The following is a 21,081-nucleotide window of genomic DNA, read 5'->3' on the forward strand; positions in this document are numbered from 1 at the left end:
TACCTGGAGTCTGTGTAAATGTTTGTCTTCTTACCTTTTGACAGCTGGAGGGCCTGGATTAGAGCATACAGTTCTGCCCATTGAGCTGACCAGTGTGTTGGCAGAGAGCTAGACTCAACGACGGTTTCTTCCATGACTACTGCATATCCCGACAGTCATTGTCCTTATTTCACCAGGCTGGTGCCATTGATGTACAGGACCAAATCTGGGTCGGGGATTGGCTGGTCTCTCAAGTAACGTCTGCTGGCATATTTCCTTGCAATCATGTGAGGGCCCACCTTCTCCCACAGGAAGGAGAGTGGCCAGATTCAGGGCCTGACAAGGCTCAGTAGTAACATGGGGGTTTTCACATAACAGTCCCTGGTATTGAGTAATCTGGGATGTTGACAGCCATTTATGGGGGTCCCCTCGCAGGAGAGTGTTGACCTCATGTGGGACTTTTATGATCAAATCTTGGCCCAAAGTCAGCTTGGTTACCTCCAGGACCAATCAGGCAACTGCAGCAACTGCCCGTAAGCATCCCACCCATCCAGTGGCAACATTGTCCAGTCATTTTCAGGAGATAAGCCATGGGTCTGTCCCATGTCCCCATGGTCTGGGACAACACTCCCATAGCCACCTTGTCCTTTTCAGTCAGGTAAAGAGTAAACAGTTTATATAGGTCTGGCAAGCCCAAGGTGGGTGCTGATGTAATTGTACTGGGTTTGAGTTCTATTACCAATGGGACTTGTTTTGCAAGCCTGGGGGTGGGGGGCGGGTTGTCTTCCTCCCAGACCTCAGGGAGGTTGAGTTAACTCACTCGCTCTCTCTCTGTCTCTCGACTGTTTAGCCTGTCCGGTTTCCCTTCTGGGAGACTGTGAAACCTCCATTCATCTTGAGGGGTTACCGAGAGGAAGAGTAAGGTGGTTGATCCTACTCGAAGACTGGGTCTTTCATGGAGGGGGAGAGGTCACTTGTGCCTCCAATTTACCAAGTCTGTTCCCAACAAAGGTACTGGGCATTCAGGGATGTATAAAAATTCATGAGTCACTTGGTGTCCCCCCATCTGACATTTTCGGGATAGGCTTGAGACACAAAGCCTGCATTTATCACCATCTGAGACCCAGCAGCCTCTGGATCTATTGGCTTATAAAGTCTACAAGCCTCACACAGTCTTTTGTAGAACTCAGAGGGTGATTCACTTTCCCTTTGAATCACTTTGGAGAGTTTTGCCATACTCATAGGTTTTCGGGGCCCCCTCTTGAGGCCTTGTAAAATAGCTGCCCAATATCTCTCCAGGGGGCCCCTTCCTTCCTCTGTGTTACAGTCCCAACTGGGCCTCTCATCGGGGTGACTCATCTGCCCACTGCTGCAGGTTTGCTGTACCCTCAGGTGCCATTTCTCTTAACCATTTTCTGACCTCAGTCAGGATCCTGTGTCTCTGCCAGTTTAATATATCTGTGGAGGAGAAGGCAATGGCACCCCACTCCAGTACTCTTGCCTGGAAAATCCCACGGACAGAGGAGCCTGGTAGGCTGCAGTCCACGGGGTCGCTGGGAGTTGGACACGACTGAGCGACTTAACTTTCACTTTTCACTTTCATGCTTTGGAGAAGGAAATGGCAACCCACTCCAGCGTTCTTGCCTGGAGAATCCCAGGGACGGGGGAGCCTGGTGGGCTGCAGTCTATGGGGTAGCACAGAGTCGGACACGACTAAAGCGACTTAGCAGCAGCAGCAGAGGAAAATAATAATAGGCTACAGGGGGCTGATGGTAGTGCCCACATGCATCCTGAACTGGAGGCTGTTGTAGCTCTCTGAGGGGCGTCTGTAGTGGGGTTCTTTCCCCCTGTTCCTTGGCAGAGTGCAGCCTCTGTCTAATTCCTGTGTTTTCTTCCCCCTTCCCATCAGTACTCACTGAGAGAGGTGGATACGATCTAGGAGGTCCGGCTGAGATGGAATTCTGGGGGCGTTGACCAGAGGTCTCCATCGCTGGGATCAGAGCCTGCCGACATGGAGGCTCTACAATCTCTGGGAGAGCTGGCAGAAGAGCAGAGGCTGCTGCAGGACTTCACCTGGCCCTGGATTGGGCATTAAGGCAGGCTCCGGTCCTGGTGGAGCACTGGGAGGCAGGTGCATCATTGTCCAGCATGGGGGAGGGGTCAGGTCATCCCTGTCCAAATCCTGTAGAATTTCCTTTTTATCATCAGTCAATTTTTGTGCCATTAATATTTTTCCCTTTCCCTTCTGGATACAGAACTTTGTCCAAGTAGGAGGGTCTTGAGCTAACCCTAGCCATGAGTCAATATATGGATATTGATCCAGGTGTCCTGGCTCTCCTGTGACTACTGTATAGACTGCTTCCACTATTTTTAAGTTCATGGTGTTCTCTGGTGGCCATCCTACTCCCATAGGGGGCCATTCGACCTCACAGAGTATGTGGAGGCAGTTAGGCATCATTTTCACCCCATAGTCTTCTCCAAATCCCTTCTTTAAATTTTTAATCATGCACTCCAATACAGTTGCCTTAGATTCACTTCCCCCTATCTTGCTTACCATCTCGGACCTTCTTCTACTCTTCCTTTTTGTTCTGTCTACGAAGTTCTCGGTACCATATGCACTTCTGATATTTCCACTCAATGACACTTAAATTGCCATTCTGCCTCCTTCCTAATTGGGGTGAGAAGAGCCTTACCTGCCAGATGCCAGAGGGAGAAGGGGGATCAGCATGTCTTCACCTGCCGGTCAGCACGGCAGAACCAGAACACCACGTGGTCCAAGACTGTTTCTCCCTTAACTTTTAAAGTCCGTTCTGCCTTGGTGGACTTGATCAGGTGCGGATGAAAACACAGATGGGTTAAATATCCCACGTCCTAGGCCATCTCTGGCAAAGTCAATTCGTACTCACTTATATATTCCCCTCCTTCTAGCCTGACAATTCGAGGGGGTCAAGAATGTCACAGCAGATGGGACACCTCCTGGGGGAGGGAAGAATACGAGCACACAAGGACCAAGTTTCTTCTCCTAAAAATCCCTTGGCGATTGCTTGATAATAATTTTTCCCAAGATGGCATGGACACCACCCGCTAAATGACCTTCACAAATTTCCTTCCTAAACCCTAACACGCTTGTTAACCTGTGTACCAAGCAGTTGCTGCCACCTGTCTATTCCAGGCCTCTGTGGGTCCGTGCCCCTTCTAGTCCCTCCCAGGGGGGTGATCAGGCCCCCTCTTCCACCCTGCCAGGGGGCTTCCTCCTCGCCTGAGCACTCAGTTCCCTTGCGGCCGTTCACTACCTGCCAAAGCAAAGTAACTGGGCATTGAAAGGCTGAATTCTTCCAGAGGGGCAAGGCGCCTTCCCCTCTCTAGGAGATTCAAGCCACAAAGCCTCGGGGTGGCCTCAAATGAGACCAGTATCCTCAAAGTGAGGAGTTTCCCTGCCTATGCTCCAAATGTTGTAGCCATGTATTCCAAGAAAGAAACTCACTCAGAAGGACGATGCAGATAGTGGAGTGCAGTTTATTACACCCGCAGGCCCAAGGCAGAGTCTCCTCTTAGCCAAGGACCCCGGCCAATTTTTGTGAAAACCTTATATACCCTAAGTGTACATGTTCAAACCCACCTCCCCAAATTCTCTGAAACTAGTCTGAACAAAGGAAAAGAAAGATACAATCAAAGTTAACCCGTGATTCATATGCCTTAAGCCTAGGTAGTTAACAGTGGACAATTATCAATAGGCCTGTGGTCTTACCCCAATAAACATAATAGAATTTATGATTCTATTGGGTTACACAGATAATTAGTGTGTTCTTTTAGGTGATGGAAAGTCTAGATACAAGCCCTGGGGCTCTTCCATGGTGGTGCGGGGGCGGGGTGGGGGGTGGTGGTGGTTCTGGTTTTCCAATTGGTATGTCATTTCCATAAATACTCGGCATATAGCTCAAAGTCCACAGTCCAGCCCAAGATGGAGTCCTGCTTTCAAGATGGAGCCTGTTTTGTCTGTTTCCTCTTTCAAAACCATAAAGGTGAGAAGGAGATCGTAGTGAAAAAGAACACATTGGAAGTAAATCTGCTCATAGGAGCTTTATTGTTTCATTGTTAGAATATTTCAGATTTGTCCCGGGCAGATAGCTTTATTAAAACCTAAAAACCTTCTTAACTTCTATTATTTTCTCATCCATGGGAGGCTTCCTCTGGCTGCCAGGCTGCAGAAATTTCTTCACGGCCAGGAGACTGCTGACTCTGGCTTTTAGGGCCTGAAATGCACAAGAACACAGCTCAAAGTGCAGCTAAAGAGCAGCCTTGTCACTGATGCAGGCCAGAAGGGACTCTGAGACCCTCCTAGACAAAGGCCATCCGAGGTTCCTCCATCAGCACCAGGAGGAGGCCCATGAGATGGGAAGGGGACAGCCCAGGAGTGTTTTCCCCAGAGAGATCTTAGTGTAACAATCCATTTGGCTTCCTAATCTTCCTACACACCAATGCTGAAGGGTTCACCCTTGAGTGCAGTGTAACAAAGAGGAATGTGTGAGATATCAGCACAGATTAAGGCTCCAGATGTCAAGACAAGAAGAGCTAGGACAAGGGGCTGGAACTGAAGACGGAAAACATGAAAGGTCATGTGTGAGGTCAGTCAGAGCCAATCTGCCCTCAGAAAGAGAAACGGGGAGAGAGAAATCAACGTGTGAGAGAAGGAACAGGAATTGAAGGGAAGAAGTGAGATGGGGGGAAACCCACTCAGACAGACTCAGGGAAAGAGGGACACACGCGGGACAGAGGGGAGCGAAGAGGAAATGAGGACAGAGGCTGAGGTGGAAGAGGGACCAAGAGAGAGCCAGCCCTGGGTCTCTCTCCTGGTAAAAGGCAGGGCGTTTTCCATGGGGCAGAGTCCACCTCTGATGTCCTTGGCTTGACAGATTCTTTCCACACTCTGGACCAGGGCCTTGGAGTGAACTGAGGAGACCGGGGGGCAGCAAGGCCTGGACAGGGATGGGGACCCTAGCACCCCAGTCCCAGGATCCAGAGAGCAGATGCCAAGTTGGGGTGTGTCTGGCCTCCAGGGCCATGGGAGAGCTCACCTTCAGCAGAGGGAAGTTGGCCAAAAGCCTGGGGTCCAGCTCTTCCACATAGTAGAGAAGTTCAACCAGGTGGATGTCAGCCCTGCTCAGCTTGTTGCCCACCAGGTAGTCTTGTCCATGGCTCTTCAGCACCTGTTGAATGGAGGGGTCAGATCAGGGACACAGGTCCCTGCAGGCTGGACCCCCGCTCCTCCCCTGCCCCTCGCCCAGCCCCACTTCCATCTCTGCCCCTCGCTGGGCAGGTGGGAACCTCAGACCTTCTGCTCCCTCCAACTCAGAGACGGGCCAGGCAGGTTCCTGCTGTTCCCTCCTCATGTCCAGTGGAAGGCAGACCACCATTTCCGTTTCCTGTTCACACCTCGCTGTGGCTGCCTTACTTCTTCCACTGGGCCAAGGCCTTAGCACCATCTGCACCAGGTTTTTGTGGACCGCACACCCTCAAGTGTGCAGCCCTGGACTCCACAACATGACCCTTCATCCATCTCTCTCTGTCCTCTCTCCCTCCTCCTTGGGCAGTGTCTCCATCTTCATGACAGCCTTCTACCACCCAGAGCAAACTAATGCAGACTCTGTATTCCTTCTCTTCTCTTTTCCTCTCCTCATTGCCTGGTCTTACAATCATTTTTTTTGGGGGGGGGGTTCATCATTTTAGTTGAGCATGATTTCATATAGTTTTTGATCATTACTTTGCCAACAAAAGGTCTGCCTAATCAAGGCTATGGTTTTTCCAGTGGTCAAGTATGGATGTGAGAGTTGGACTATAAAGAAAGCTGAGCACCAAGAAATTGATGCTTTTCAACTGTGGTGTTGGGGAAGACACTTGAGAGTCCTTTGGACTGCAAGAAGATCCAACCAGTCTATCCTAAAGGAAATCAGTCCTGAATATTCATTGGAAGGACTGACACTAAAGCTGAAACTCCAATACTTTGGCCACCTGATGCAAAGAACTGACTCATTGGAAAAGACCCTGATTCTGGGAAAGACTGAGGAGGAAGGAGAAGGGGATGACAGAGGATGAAATGGTTGGATGGCATCACTGACTCAATGGACATGAGTTTGAGTAAACTCCAAGAGCTGGTGATGGACAGGGATATCTAGCATGCTGTGGTCCATGGGGTTACAAAGAGTCAAACATGACTGAGCAACTAAACTGAACTGAGGTGATCGTGAAACATTCAAACAGAAACAACTAAAATATGTACTAGGCATAATGATGGAACACTACTTCATTGATTTTATTTCACTTTCTTCAATAGTCTGAGAACCATGTACCGAAATATCTAGATTATTGTTTCCTGAACAAGTTTTCCTCTGTCTCTTTCTCTCCACCCCACTGCCCTCATATCTATCTAGATACATGTCAATCATCCCAAAACACTACCACATTCTCCTGACGGGCAGCTGGTCTCACGTCTTCCTACACAGGACACCAGAATATTTTCTGATGTATTGCTGACATCATGCTTCTCTTGGATCAAAGCCCCTGCACCGTGTTCTGAGGATCCATCTACTCCAGGCTCCAGTTTCGCTCTCAGAGCTTCCATAGTCCAAGCTCTAAGTATAACCATGAAATTCCATTGAGTAGAGAATTCCAGATTGGGTTTGAGTAAATAGAACTTTCTTGAAAAATTATAACTTGGGTAAAACTAGTACAATTGTTCTACACATTCAATTTTTATAAAGTGCCCTGAGAGTCAGAGTACTACATTAGTATTTAGAAAGGCTCACAGAGGTGAAGGTTAATGCCCCGGCCATGCCAGGCACTATTTTTCTTCGTCCTCTGACCTCACTGCCAAAGATGCGGAAAAGCCCACTTACGTGTACAAATGCAGGGAGATAACGGTTTGTTGTCTTTTCTCGGATTAGGGTCAGCTTGGCATCTTTTTCAGCAGGTGGCTGCTGCCGCTGCTGCTAAGTCGCTTCAGCTGTGTCCGACTCTGGGCACAGTGACAAATGCATGATCATTTCCCCCAAATCTGCCACACCCTCTGAATACATATCAATCCTGAAAAGATAAAATAACCAAATTGTCAAATGTCTCTGCCTTAGATTTTGGAATGGTTAAGATGAGACATCGAGATGTAGCAAAGTAATTCTCCTTTGGTGCATTTTTCTATGCCAGTCATTTAGCTTTGTTTCTTAAAATTAATTTTAGCATTCCATTCTAGAACAAGCCATCAAGGTAAACATATGTATAATATTTTTGTTACACACATGACCAAATATAGGGACAGAGCATATCAGTGACCCGTCCATAGTCACAGGCATGAGAGAATTGGGTGGAATCAGCACAGGTAACCACTGGGACCACACCTGGATGTGCCATTTCTGCTGTGCCGTGGTCTGAGCACGGTCTGAGCATGGTCGGTGTGATGCATTAGGACCACCTCAGTCATGTCCAGCAGGGTCCTGGCACCTCAGGCCCAGTCACATCCCTCTTCCTCTCTCATCCTGTTAGAACACCAGGCCCATTTAGAGTCCCAACACCAGCACTTCCTCCAGTTATTTCCCATAGAACCTGGTTCCATAACACTCTGCACATACTATTGCCAGACTCTGGTTTTGTTTGAATTTCTCAAGACTGTACCTCTCATTCCTTTTTCATGGCTGAATAATATCCCCCTGTATGGATGGACCAACTTTTGTTCTTTCTTTCATTCGTTAATGGACATCTTTGATTCTAATTATTGATTATGAACAACACTGCTATGAACTTCTGAGCATGAATTTTAGTGTGGGGGTATTTTTAATCCTCTTGAAAGGGATTGCTGAGTCATATGGTAACTCTATGTTTGACTTTTAGAGTAAGTGCAATAGTTCCTTGAGTGCTAAGTCATGTCTGACTCTTTGTGACTCTGTGGACTGTAGCCCACCAGGATCCTCTGTCCATGGGATTCTCCAGGCAAGAATCCTGGAGTTGGTTGCCTGTCCTCCTCCAGCGGGTCTTCCTGACCCAGGGATCAAACCTAGGTTTCTTATGTCTCCTGCATTGCAAGCAAGTTCTTTACTGTTAGCGCCACCTGGGAAGTTCCTTACATGATTTTAATTTCAATCGTGTAGTCCCATCACAACTGAGAGAATACCCCTCACCCCCAGGATATAGTAGTACTGGAAAATCTGGCCAACTAAAACTATATCTAAATGCTTGATGTAACCTTACCATATTGAGCTCAACCTCTGCTAACCCTTGTCAAGTGGCTGGTCCATATAAAGGGCTAATAAGTTTCTGGTCATCATTCTTAGAATTTTTGGAATTCAAGAACCAACTTCTTTAGATCCTTTCCTTTCTAAGCTTTATCTTCTAGACACTCAGATGCTTTGTCTTTTGTCTCTGGCTGTTGGTGGATGGCCAGTTCGGACGAGTCTGAACCCCTGGAGTCTTGGTTCTACCATCCTCTTCGCTTCACAGACCATCCATGTTTGGAAACCTTGTCACTGTGCTATATCCATGGATGGTATCCTCTTCCATAGGCAGTTGATTTCACTTCAAGTTTATTTACTCTTCCCTCATACTCATAGGTCTTTGCTGTACTGGATTCAGTTATGCCCCACAAGGCTTATATCATCATGTTGGTCATGATGCCCTGCTTTGATCCTGCTCAGTAAGGAAGGACTTAAATTTTTCCTATTAGTTGTTGATGAAAAAACTAAAAACTACCGTACAGGGCTCTCTCCTTCATGTCTTTCCCGTAGAGGTTGTATTTGGTGGCAATGTAGTTGAGAATGGCTCTGGTCTGCACCAGCTTCATCCCATCAATTTCAACCACTGGCACTTGCTGGAGCATCAAACTCCCATCTTTTGAAAGTAAAAAAAGAAGGGTGAAATGTTGGATATGTTGCACCCTTTTAAGATGAGCAAATGTTTGCTGAAATAACTGAAGATACAAAGTGAAACACTAAAATGACCTGGTAGGCTTAAGCAGGATGATATTTTGTTTGCCTTTTACTTTCTAACCTATTATTTCATTTATCTTTTTATTTCCCATTCAGACATATGCTCGATCCCTTGTAAATCTGGGCTGATTTGTCTTCATGTGTGTTTTAGAAAGAAGCTGGAAGAGGCTGCAGCAAGTGTGCCAACCAGTTGCTGTTTAATGGTCATTCCAGAGAAAATCTCAGAACACATAAGACATGTTTTGAGAGAGTTTGCCCTGTCTCTGCTCACTGAGTCTACATTATTGCTAGGATGTTACTTTGCCAAACCCAACTCACAGCAACTTCTGGACCTGTTTCTCCTTGCTTGTCTCAGATGAACACCTTTTCCTGACCTTAGGTGTGAGCGCTGTATGGTCCTAACAGATACAGCCACTCAAAATGCAGAAAGACAGGTCGAGCATTCACGGGCACTGGGGCTGGCTCCTTTAACAAACACTTGAGTTCCAGCCCTTCCTTGTCCCAAGTGAGCTGCAAGACCTTTTCAGGGAGCTCAACCTCTTACCTTTAACCGTATTTCTCCCTCTTTATTAACCCCATTCCCACTATGCACACATATGACATTGGTGGTGTTGAAACCTCACCTTAAGACTTCTACTGGATACTCCCATCAGGGGAATTTAGTTCCTGGGCTTACCATTTTTTATCTTATCCAAGTCTTCTGTTTTTTCTATAAATTTCTCTTCAAACTGAAAAGCAGAAAGTGTCAATGAGTTTTTGTTACTTTATTCCATAGCATTGCAGAACTTGCATGGCCTGTGTCTGCTGCCCACTATGGAGACTGTAGGATTTCCAACTTCGGCAGAGTGCACAGAGGACAGTGATCAAGGCCATTTGGAGATTTAGATTAGAGCCACCAAGATAAAAGCATGGGTTGCAGCAACTAACTGCCTATTTTGCAGGTTAATTCACCTCTATGTTGTCCCCACCTCTGTCAGTGGTTAGGTAATGATTTGGGGGGAGGGGAATGTCACTGGAGGGAAGGGACTGGGAAGTTCTAGTTATGGAGTTTTAATGTACCTGGAAAGCCTTTCTCTCCCTGTGCGATCAGGACAGGATTTTGAGGTGTCCCCGAGTATGGTGTATCCATGGGGCCATTGACCCCCAAGAGGCTGCCACTGGGGTCCTCTGCTATATATTACCTCCCTCCATTCAATGTTTTATTTTAAACTTGGGTCTTGATGGTGAAAAGTTTGAGAATTGGGGATTTCTAACTGACTCAGTGGAGTAGTTTATTGTGGGTCAACATGATCCCATAGGGTGAGACTATACAGATAGTGAGTGTACGGGGAACAGTTTACAAAGTACCCAGTTCAAGACCCTAAGAGGCAATGACAGGTGGGTAGTCATTGTGAGAAGGGGCTGGCTGGTCAGCTGTTTCTTGTGAAACTGATGGAGATGAATGGGGTTGTAAGGATCAGGCTCTGGGCCCAGAGAACCCAGAATCCCAATGTTCTTTGGTCAGTCGAGCCCCACACCCTCCTCCTTCAGGCTGGGCTGGACAAGAGGAAGCCTGGATGCTCTCATCGTCTCCCTCTTCTTCACCGTCCTGTGCTGAACTCATCCCGCCCAGGGACTCTGAACACATCCTTGAACCCCAAGGCTGAACCGAAGTGAAAAATGTTGGTTGTTGATTAATAGATTTAAACAACCTGGAATGGCATTGTTTGGATTTTCTATGTACTTGTTTCTTTACACACTTGAAAATGGACCAAGCTAATGTGCCCTGCATTCCTGAAGCAATCGAGAAAGTATAATATGAAGCTTAGGTAAACATGTTTTTAGGAAGCTAAGAGAGCACACTAGAGGTTCCCTTTTCAGGACGCCACCTCACCAGAAGCCTTCTTTTACTGTTCTCCTCTAAGGGACCAAATCTCTGACCTCTGTCCATGACTTTCTCCCAGGAAACCGTCACAGAGTTGCTGGCTCCCTCTGATCTGGGTTGAGAAGTGCTTTTCTGAGTGACACCTCTAGAGGGCAGCACTCAACAGAGTCCCACTGAAACCTATCCGTTTACTACTGAGAATATGGCGTTTTTTCACTCAGGTTTTGGGTGTCCTCCTAGGTGCTCCCAGTCCTCTTTTAATCACCTACATACGTGTCTGCATCCTTACTAGAGTGTAAGCGGCCTGAGGGTAGGGACTGTATCTATCTTGACCATTCTTGTATCTCCAGGACCTGGTACGAAGCCCAGAACTTCAAGTTCAGTTCAGTTCGTCACTCAGTCCTGTCCGACTCTTTGCAACCCCATGAACCGCAGCACGCCAGGCCTCCCTGTCCATCACCAACTCTCGGAGTTTACCCAAACATGTCCATTCAGTCAGTGATGCCATTCGACCATCTCATCCTCTGTCGTCCCCTTTCCTCCTGCCCTCAATCTTTCCCAGCATCAGGGTCTTTTCCAATGAGTCAACTCTTTGCATCAGGTGGCCAAAGTATTGGAGTTTCAGCTTCAACATAAGTCCTTCCAATGAACACTCAGGACTGATCTCCTTTAGGATGGACTGGTTGGATCTTCTTGCAGTCCAAGGAACTCTCAAGAGTCTTCACAGTTCAAAAGCATCAATTCTTCAGTGCTCAGCTCTCTTTATAGTTCAACTCTCACATACATACATGACTACTGGAAAAACCATAGCCTTGACTAGACAGACCTTTGTTGGCAAAGTAATGTCTCTGCTTTTTAATATGCTACCTAGGTTGGTCATAACTTTCCTTTCAAGGAGTAAGCATCTTTTAATTTCATGGCTGCAATCACCATCTGCAGTGATTTTCAGACAGTTCAGTTCAGTCACTCAGTCATGTCCGACTCTTTGCGACCCCATGAATCGCAGCATGCCAGGCCTCCCTGTCCATCACCAACTCTCAGAGTTCACTCAAACTCATGTCCATCGAGTCAGTGATGCCATCCAGCCAGCTCATCCTCTGTCGTCCCCTTCTCCTCCTGCCCCCAATCCCTCCCAGCATCAGAGTCTTTTCCAATGAGTCAACTCTTTGCATGAGGTGGCCAAAGTACTGGAGTTTCAGCTTTAGCATCATTTCTTCCAAAGAAATCCCAGGGCTGATCTCCTTCAGAATGGACTGGTTGGATCTCCTTGCAGTCCAAGGGACTCTCAAGAGTCTTCTCCAACACCACAGTTCAAAAGCATCAATTCTTCGGCACTCAGCTTTCTTCACAGTCCAACTCTCACATCCATACATGACCACTGGAAAAACCATAGCCTTGACTAGACAGACCTTTGTTGGCAAAGTAATATCTCTGCTTTGCAATATGCTATCTAGGTTGGTCATAACTTTTCTTCCAAGGAGTAAGCATCTTTTAATTTCATGGCTGCAGTCACCATCTGCAGTGATTTTGGAGCCCCCAAAATATAAAGTCTGCCACTGTTTCCCCATCTATTTCCCATGAAGTGATGGAACCAGATGCCATGATCTTCATTTTCTGAATGTTGAGCTTTAAGCCAACTTTTTTACTCTCCTCTTTCACTTTTATCAAGAGGCTTTTTAGTTCCTCTTCACTTTCTGCCATAAGGGTGGTGTCATCTGCATATCTGAGGTTATTGATATCAACTTGTGCTTCTTCCAGCCCAGCGTTTCTCATGATGTACTCTGCATAAAAGTTAAATAAGCAGGGTGACAATATACAGCCTTGACGTACTCCTTTTCCTATTTGGAACCAGTCTGTTGTTCCATGTCCAGTTCTAACTCTTGCTTCCTGACCTGCATACAGGTTTCTCAAGAGGCAGGTCAGGTGGTCTGGTATTCCCATCTCTTTCAGAATTTTCCAGTTTATTGTGATCCACACAGTCAAAGGCTTTGGCATAGTCAATAAAGCAGAAATAGATGTTTTTCTGGAACTCTCTTGCTCTTTCGATGATCCAGCAGATGTTGGCAATTTGATCTCTGGTTCTTCAAGGTGCCCAACAAATTCATTGCTAAATGAATGCATTAAATCCAACAGGCAGTTTGTTACAATCTGTACTGCTCTATATTTCTGATTTATGTTTTAACTTTAATTACATTTCTTTTCTAATATGTATATTTTTTCTTTTTATTATGGAAATTTGTGGCATACACAAAATAAAAAATGCAATGATTCGCCTTGTAACCATCAACCAGCTTCAATAATTATCAGCGCAGCCCAATTGCAAGTCATCCATATGCCTACCCCCCTGTCCCTGGTAATAATTTGAAACAAATCCCAGATATTATACATTTCATCTTTAAGTACTTCATGGTATATCACTAGATCATTAAACTTATTTTAAAACTGATCACAATATATTAAAATGCCTGACATATTAATAATAATTACTTATTATTAATTGATATTTAATATTCATGTTTCTAATTGCTCATGAATATAATAAATATTTTATGCCAGGAGCCAGCACGGGAGTCCCCACGCATGACAAGGTCATGTGGGAGAGTTCTGGTGGGCAAGGCTAGCCAGAACTCCAGGGGTGCCCCTCTGGGCCTGCCTGAGCGTCTACCCCAAAACCAAAATCTGTCTGTTTTACTATTTTACGACTTTCACCAACTCTTCTGACATTAACAGGGGGCTATCCCTGACCACCTTTCTCTGTAAGAAAATCAACTTAAAACTCTAGTTAATAAGTCTCCTGGGCATAATAGGAGTGTTTCAATTCAAACCCCTCTGATGACTTTCTAGCTTGCCTGACAGGTTTGTTCAGATTCACAGCCTCCCAACCAGGAGAGGCACGGGAAGCTTAAGATATTCTAACAATGCAGAGCTTCTCAGAGAGTTAAAATCAAATAGAACTAGTAGAGGATTTCTTTGTTGAGCTAATGCTTGCTGCCAAGTTTCCATATCCCTTACCTACTGTGTCCCTGGGAGTGTATTGATTAATATAGTTGGTGTATAGAAATGTAAGTAGTAGCTTTAATGTTTGTAACCTTGGACCCTTGAGTTAATTCTTTTCTTGTTATAGCCCACCACACTTTTGCCCTATAGGAATGCAACTTTATCTAATGCTTTCGGAGGGTGGCACCTGACTTTAGAATAATCACCTTTAGAGAAAAATAAGTTTTCCGAAGAAAGGGTCATAAAATGTTAACAGGCTTCCTGGCTAGAAGATGATGTAAATCACCTAAAACTTTTGCATATGATAAGTTTGCAGAAAGAAAGCCTGGCTTCGATAAGAATCAAGGACTGCTGACCTTACATGACTCTACCCCTTCCCCTGTTATACTCTACACACAACTTAAGGTATAAAAACTACTTTGGAAAATAAAGTGCGGGCCTTGCTCACCCTCGGTCTCCCTGTGTCGTTCTTTCTCATCTCCTTTTCTCTCCTTTTGTCTCTACTCTTTCTTCAGGCCAAAGTAATTGGAGCGTGGGAGTCCGCTGAGACCCCTTACTTGCCTGGGCTTCTAAGACCCACTCGAGAAGGTGCCTAAGGTGGGGCACCTTCCGCGATTCGAGAGAGCGCCTCCGGCCTCCGTGGTCAGTGCAAACCTGGTGTCACGGGTTATATTGATTTCCCACATAAACCAATTATAATTAGGCCTCTGATTCTCTCCACTGACGCTATCCCTTTAAATCACCGACGCCGTCCTCCCGAGGGAATCCCTGGATCCAGCCGGGGCTGGACTCCGGCAATTTTACAGTTCTAAAAATCAAAATTCAGGAAATTTTCTGACAATTCAGTGGTTAGGGCATGGGCTTTCACTGTTGTGGGCCTGCTTTTGATCTCTGGTCAGAGACTTAAAATCCTGCAAGCCTCACAGCCAAAAACAAATAAACAAACAAATTTATTTTTATTGTTTATTTTCTTTGAGAAGAAGAAATTTCAATAAAAATCTGTTAATCTAATACCTAATAAATGTTTTTAATGCAAAATTATTAGCAGTTCATTTTATAAGGAAAATTTCCTCTGTGAGAAAAGTAGTTTGATACAGTCAATTTTCCTAGAGTAGGAAATGGCAACCCACTCCGGTGTTCTTGCCTGGAGAATCCCATGGACAGGGGAGCCTGGCAGGCTCTGGCCTATAGGATTGCAAAGAGTTGTACACAACTGAGAGACGAGGCATGCTTAGTCACTTCAGTCTTGTCCAACTCTCTGCGACCCCATGGACCATGGCCCGCCAAACTCCTTTGTCCATAGGATTCTCCAGGCAAGAACACTGGAGTGGGTTGCCATTTCTTTTTCCAGTGATAAAGTATGAAGTGAGTGAAGTGAAGTTGCTCAGTCGTGTCCGACTTCCTGCAACCATATGGACTGTAGCCTACCAGGCTCCTCAGTCCATGGGATTTTCCAGGCAAGAGTACTGGAGTGGGTTGCCATTTCCTTCTCCGAGATACTAGGCATGCACGGTCAATTTAGATCCAACTGAAGATGAAACCTACCTCCACTCCAGCTGCAGCCAGGAGCCACCGAATGCACTCCATTCTGCCCCGTCCATTGAGATAATGAAGAATGGGCTTCCCTGCCATGATGGCAGTCTCCTAGTTTCTCTAACCCTTAATGAACCAACAAGTGAATGAATGAATGAATAAATGAACAAAGCATAAAAACATAGAAGCTAACGCCATTATGATACATGGCTGAACAGTACCAACAATGCTGAAGAATCGGCCTTCCTCATGGCAATTGGAAGAGTCCTTGGAATGTCTTCCTTAGCCCAAATTCCCACTCTCAATAGCCAGCTGTGGGAAATTCCACCAAACCATTGTCCAGCCTCCACTGGGTAAAATCTGTTTTCTTGGCAGGCTAAGAGGTGAGTCTGTGGTATGGATGCATGGGTTGGTGTTGGGGAGGGGAAGGATAAGAGAACTAGTATTTATTGCAAAACTCCTAATAGTCCTGCCCCAATGCTGACCACTTTGAATGCATTATATCTTTAATTCTCACAAGAATCCCATGAAATAGTTATTATCTCCATTTTTCAGTTAATGGAATGGACCTCAGAGCTTAAATAACATTCGTGGGAATCCACACCATGGATTGAAAAAAGGGCAGGGTGGGAATCCACACATATGCAGGTCCTGGGAGCTTGGGAAGGAGGGAACTTGGAGCCAGAGGATTTCACAGACAGGAGGAGGAGGAGATGGAGTCCATGTTCAACTCCTACCCTATTATGCTGCATTTGTTCAAAAGCTGAAGTTAGGACTCATATTTGCTTTACTGTTGCTCAAAGGATCCTGATTCTTTCCACCTACACAGGATGCCAAATCCTTCCATTTTCTTGAAATTGTACATTCTGCCTCTCTTGGTGCATCTTATGTCTAGAGAAAGGGATGTTACTGCATTAACTGTACAGTCTAGGTGGAACTGACATTTGTTCTATGTCTGTCATGCACTGCCCATTCTCACAAATTTATCTTCATTTAACCCCACAAGAATCACCTGCTATGAAGTTTGCCATTGCTCTCATTTTGCAGTTGGGGATACTGAAATTTCTAGGGTAACTTGCACAAAGTTGGTGGCAGACCTGGGATTCAAACCCATTTCTATATGAACCCAAGTCTTGGCTTCATTTTTCACATTAACATTTTTCAAAATAGGCATGACAATCCTTCAGTGGACTGTGAAATTTTCCAGTTTTTAAAAGAAAGCATCATTTCATGAGTTATCAGTTTCCGTTATGTGTTCGTTGCATGTTCACGTGGAAGAAAGCATGTGGGCACACTCATTTCATCATTGTAATGGTTAGAGATACTTGGGTCTTGTCAGGTCCATGACGTTTGAAAGCCCCTGGTCTACAGCAGCCTGTGTGTGGAGTGGACATAGCAGGAAACCAGAGAATGAAACTCAAAGGCTCCAACAATGGACAGAAATTATTGGGTTGGCCAAAAAGTTCCTTCAGGTTTTTCTGTAAGATGTTACAGGAAAACTCAAACAAACATTATGACCAACCCAATTGTTCTCTCATGGAAGTGAATGGAAACATACAGGACTTAGTAAAAGCAGGAACCCCAAAGCCAGAATATAGGACGAAACAGCTGCACTTTCTATCCAAATCCCAGCTCTGTTTGAAAGCATTGCAACATTTTGTTGAATGTTCAGGACAAAAATATACTTCTCTTTAGCTGATAAAGTATGAATAACTTGAATTTTAGATAACAAAATGTTTTCAATATTCACATTTTAAAAATTTTATTTAGTTTTGGCTTATTTATTTTTTATTTCAATATTCATATTTTTAATGTAAGAATCAGTGCGCTAACTTTTAGAAAGTAAAGGATCCCTTGGAAACATACTTAACTCATCAGTCTTGAAGTTGGAGATTGTGTATATTGTACTTTTCTTATCATGGGGAATGGAGGAGCTGTGATTCAGCAGAATTCTGAGAAGGGTGTTCCTGTGAAGTGGAGGTCACAGGTCCCCTTACACAAAGCTCCCTTATCCACTGACCAAAGATCATGTTACAAAGAGAAATGAAGTTTTAACTTGCATAATATTTTATCTCATCTTTCTTATAAGTAACTTTCTTAACCTTTTGAAGGCTGGGGCCAAAGTGATATAAACTTTCTGGCCCCCAGAAAACGAGAACTAGAGAGGTTCAGTAACTTGCCATCCATCACACACGTGTGTTTCCGATTCACACTCAATATCTAGCAAGTGTGTCCACCCTCAGGACAACCCCGGAAACGGCTTCTAGTATCTTATTGTCAGGAGGAGAAAACTCGAGTTCAAAGAGCGGAAGCTGCTCTCCTAGCTCACTCGTTTTGTGAGCATTGGGGTCCTTTGAAGACATCTTCTGACTTCTGGTCTGGGGCTCCCCCTCAACCATGTAATGCTTATGCCCCCTCTCTGCTGGTCTCTGAGACCCTCAATATTAGTTTGTTCCCCATGCAGAATCCGTTAGTCAATTTTCTCCAGGCAAGAACACTGGAGTGGGTTGCCATTTCCTACTCCAGTGCATGAAAGTGAAAAGTGAAGTCGCTCAGTCGTGTCCGACTCTTAGTGACCCCATGGGCTGCAGCCTACCAGCCTCCTCTGTCCATGGGATTTCCCAGGCAAGAGTACTGGAGTGGGGTGCCATTCCCTTCTCCAAATAGGAGAGAAGGAAACGTTAATTCTGTTAGCTGATTCTTAGGGGCTTGATATGAGGAAAAACGGATAAAAACGTACCTTACTTTACCCCAGACCTTAAAAACTTACTGTGAGTATCCTGAGCACTAGTATAACTATATTTGACCTTCATAAGGAGGTAGGCTTACATTCTCTGAAAAGGAATGTGTCTTGGGATGATTCCAGTGTGAACTAAAGGAGCTGTATCTCAGGGAGTAGGTGGGAGGGGGCTCCTAATGACAGCGTTTCTTAGCAGAGAGAAAGGAGGCTTAGAGACAAAGCCCAACTCCTTTCCTTATAAGATGTATAAACCCAGGAGAGTTGTTTAATCTCTGTACCTCAGTGTTCTCTTTTGAAATACAGCTATGTCTACTAGTGAGGGCTGTTGAGGAAATTCAATTAGATAAGGCATAAAAAATTCATAACAGGGAGCAGCAAATCCAGCTTCCATTCTGCTCCCAGTTCCTGGGAGATGGCTGAGTGAGCACACTGGGGAGCACGCGAGGCTTCTGTCTGTGTGTCTGTCTATCTGCTATCTCCCTCTTGACTTCCAGCTCTCGTGCTGTGCTCTGCTGTGCTAAGTCGCTTCAGCCCCTAGAGCTCTAGTAAGAACAGGATTTTATATATATCCAGATTCTGTCAACTACTTTATAAACTGGTTCTCTTTTTATTTGTCTTGTGTGAAAGATCAGTGATGCTCGCTGACTAGATAACCTGGATTGGAGGAAGTTCTTGGCAAAGGTTCAGCGAGGTCTGGCACAGCCTTTTGAAACCCCAAGACTGAAGTGGACCCCGGTTCTGCCCCTGAACCTTGCACCCCGCCTGCCGTTCCCCCAGGCCTTTGCCCTCCCACTCACTCCCTGATCTGGACCCTCTGGAATCTTCTGCCCGCCACCCAGCCCCTTTGAATGGGTTCCAGCCATGGCAATGGGAAGCCCACTCCTTTCTATAGCAGGAGTCCAGGGGCTCTCACTCAGTACCCTTCTCTCCACCCTCCTGTCCCTCACTGATCTTTCTTCAGCATCTTCTGTCCGGTTGACCTGTCCACGGATTTCCTCCTCAACTAACACTCATTGAGCAGTTGCCTGCACTAAGAAATGATGGCTGGTGGGGAACACAAGAGGAATCTGATGTGGTCCCTGCCCTGGAGGGGTTGAAATCTAGCCAGAAAAACAGGTTTGTAGACAACTGACAGCACACAAAGAGCCCTGCAATGACTTCACTTGAATGGGTTCCATGCCAAGGAGCATGATTCTCTCAGCCACCAAGTCAGAACAAGGGGAGAGGCTGCAGGCTGAGAAAGCAGAGAGTGTTGCCTGCCTGACTCGGTTGGCCCCAGAGCCATAGCATCTCAGCCTCCAAGCCAGTGACTCTCATGGGGTCAAACCTCATGCCCATCGAAATGCTGCTCTCTGTAGCATCTTCAACAGTACTTCTGAAGGAGGAAACAGAACAGGCTCTCGAAAGCAGGACTCCATCTTGGGCCAGACTGTGGACTTTGAGCTATATACCCAGTATCTATGAAAATGACAGACCAACTGGATAACCAGAACCCCAGAAGGAAGAGCCCCAGGGCTCTCCATCACCTAAAAGAATACCCGAATTATCTGTGTAACCAAATAGAATCATACATTCTATTATGCTTATTGAGGAATGACCACAAGCCTATTGATAATTGTCCACTGTTAATTACCTAGGTTTAAGGCGTACGAATCCCAGGTTGACTTTGATTGTATTTTTCTTTTTTCTTTGTTCAGACTAGTTTCAGGGAATTTGGGGAGGTGGGTTTAGACACATACGTTTAGGGTATATAAGGTTTTCAGAAAAACTGGTCAGGGTCCTTGGCTAAGAGGAGACTCTGCCTTGGGCCCGCTGGGGTAATAAACTGCACTCCACTATCTGCATTGTGCTTCTGAGTGAGTTTGTTTCCTGAAGGCGTGGCTACAACACTTCTTCTCTACCCAGTCTCAGTATCTTCTCTTTTCAGGCTTAGGTACCATATTTTCCCTGTGAATTGCCATGCCCTGGACAACTCTAGGACTTTCACAGGATCTCACTGAACCTCTCCTGCCTCAGGCTTTTGATTTACCCCCAATAGTAATACTGGTAACAGAGCGTTGTTTGTCTGCATTCTGATTCGAATGACTTGTACCTTCCAGTCAGGTGAATTTCTTTACTTTGGGAAGCTAATTCTCTGCTCCTGTATTATCTAGTTTTCACATCCAGACTTCCTGTGTTGAGGAGTCTGAAAAGTCATATGAACCAGTGATTCTTAACTGGGGCTGATTTTGCTCCCCTAGCCCAGAGGACATTTGGCAATGTCTGGGGACATTGGTTATTAAAACTAGGTGGAAGGGCGCCACATCACTGCGGAGAGACCGGAGGTGTCTCTGATGTTGGGGGTGGTGGGGCTGCCTCCCCCGTGCGTCTGATTGCTCATTACTCCCCAGTCTGCACTGTATCCAGCTTTTCCCATCAATCCTGTTGTCTTTTTTAATTTAATTTTTTAATTGGAGGATAAATATTTCACAATGTTGTGTTGATTTCTGCTGTACAATAACTGGAATCAGTCACAATTTTATATATATATATATATATATATATATATCCCCTCCGTCTTGAGCCTCCCTCCCCACTCCCATCCCACCCCCCTTAGGGGGTCACAGAGCTCCAGGCTGGGCTCCCTTGTAGCAGCTTCCCATGACCCATTTCACACATGATAGTGTATATATGTCATCGCTGCTTTCTCAACTCATGCTACAACCCTGTTATCTTAACAGGCACATTTATTGCATATTTAGTTGGAAACATCTATGATTGATGCAGCTGGCTTCTAAACTATGATATCTCCCAGGATAAGGTATTTTGTAAAATACAGAAATTCTCCTGTAGGCACGTTCATCTTCTGGTCTGCTTTCCGGGCGGTCACTACATGAGGAAGGAACCTCTCCCACAGCCTGTGTTCTTTCTACAAGTACAGAGTGAAAGGGAAAGTGAGAATATTGATCTTCACTGTGTCATTTATATTGATGAAGTGACAGTTTCTTTTAAAACTTTTT

At 45.5% G+C, this 21,081-nt stretch overlaps 1 pseudogene; it reads right to left on the reverse strand.

Annotated features, from left to right (window-relative positions):
• Nucleotides 1–4,040: 4,040 nt before the first annotated feature.
• Nucleotides 4,041–20,591, reverse strand: LOC109577201 (glutathione S-transferase A1-like; annotated as a pseudogene).
• Nucleotides 20,592–21,081: the final 490 nt, after the last annotated feature.

The sequence above is a fragment of the Bos indicus genome, chromosome 23 (genome assembly GCF_029378745.1).
Source record: "Bos indicus isolate NIAB-ARS_2022 breed Sahiwal x Tharparkar chromosome 23, NIAB-ARS_B.indTharparkar_mat_pri_1.0, whole genome shotgun sequence".
Classification (NCBI taxonomy): domain Eukaryota; kingdom Metazoa; phylum Chordata; class Mammalia; order Artiodactyla; family Bovidae; genus Bos; species Bos indicus.